The following is a 1316-nucleotide window of genomic DNA, read 5'->3' as shown; positions in this document are numbered from 1 at the left end:
AGTACAGAACGTACGACACCTCCGCGATCTACACATGTTAAGCTCGGTGACGTCCCTCGAACTCTTGATCCATCTAAGGCCGAGGGAGAGTTTCGTCAGCTCGATGGCGTGGTGACGGTGATGATGAAGTTACCGGCGCAGGGCTTCGCCTACGCACTGCAACGATATGACCGAGGTGTATTTCTGTGGAGGGGGGCACCGCACACGGCTAAGAGAAACTTTGGTGTGGCTCTGGGGTGCCCCCCTCCCATGTATATAAAGGGGGGAGGGAGGAGGCGCGCCATGGGGGGGCAATCCTACTCCAAGTAGGATTCGACCCCCCTTTTCTATTCCAACAAGGAGAAGGGGAAGGTGAGGTAGGAGAGAAGGAAAGGGGGGCGGCCCCCCTAGTCCAATTCGGTTTGGGCTAGGGGGGCGCCCTGCTGTCGGTGTACTAGATTAGGGGTACCCTAGTACCCCGAACTTGTGCACGGGCAGTTGCAGCACCCCACGGCAAAGGCTTGCCGGGTGATCGCCAAGATCCCCCAAGGTTCCCTTGGAGCCGTCCAAGAACAAAGTATTTAAGCTAAGGAGACAAGACCCCGGCAAGAGGAGCTTGCCGGGAAGGCCAACCAAGACGCTCCAATGGACTTGCCGCGACACGCCACGCGCTCCGGCAAGGCGACAAGGCCCCAGCAAGAGGAGCTTGCCGGGAAGACAAACCAAGGTACCTCGAAGCCCGGTGAGCGACAAGCTTCCGGACCCGACAAGATAACAACAGCGGCAAGGCGCTTGCCGCGGCAGGCGGCCACTCTGCGCCCACGCTCCAGTGCATCCACCAACGTGTCGCTCTGGGGGCCTCTCCGTGCGTGCGTGGCGGGAGGCTGTGCAGCCAGCGGTGCGCAGTGGCATGCGAAGCTGACAAGATCGCCATCATGGCGAACGGTAGCGCCCCTAACGGTCCTTTTCTGCACTGTTCGGGCAACTCAGACGGGCATTTAATGCCCTTGTCCCCTGCCGCCAGGGTTAGGTAGGGTGCACTGTACAAGCAACTGTATCAACTACCTCGCTTTTTACGTTTTTACCCTCCTCTGCGTTGCCACCTGTCGGTGACCCCTTTAGCGTATAAAAGGAGGCCCATGCGCAACGTAAAGGGGGTTCGGCTCATAGGTTCGAAGCCTCAGACAGTTTGCTTCGATCCATCCGTAGCCCAGAGAACATCGCACTCTCGCTTTGGAGAGCAAGAACACCAGATAATACAACCAGACAAGCAGCAGTAGGAGTGTTATCTCTCCGGAGAGCTTCGAAGCTGGGTAAACTGCTCGTGTGCCTCGCCT

This window comes from Triticum aestivum, chromosome 4A (assembly GCF_018294505.1).
Source record: "Triticum aestivum cultivar Chinese Spring chromosome 4A, IWGSC CS RefSeq v2.1, whole genome shotgun sequence".
In the NCBI taxonomy this organism is placed as follows: Eukaryota; Viridiplantae; Streptophyta; class Magnoliopsida; order Poales; family Poaceae; genus Triticum; species Triticum aestivum.
Note: the sequence above shows the minus strand (reverse complement) of the source record.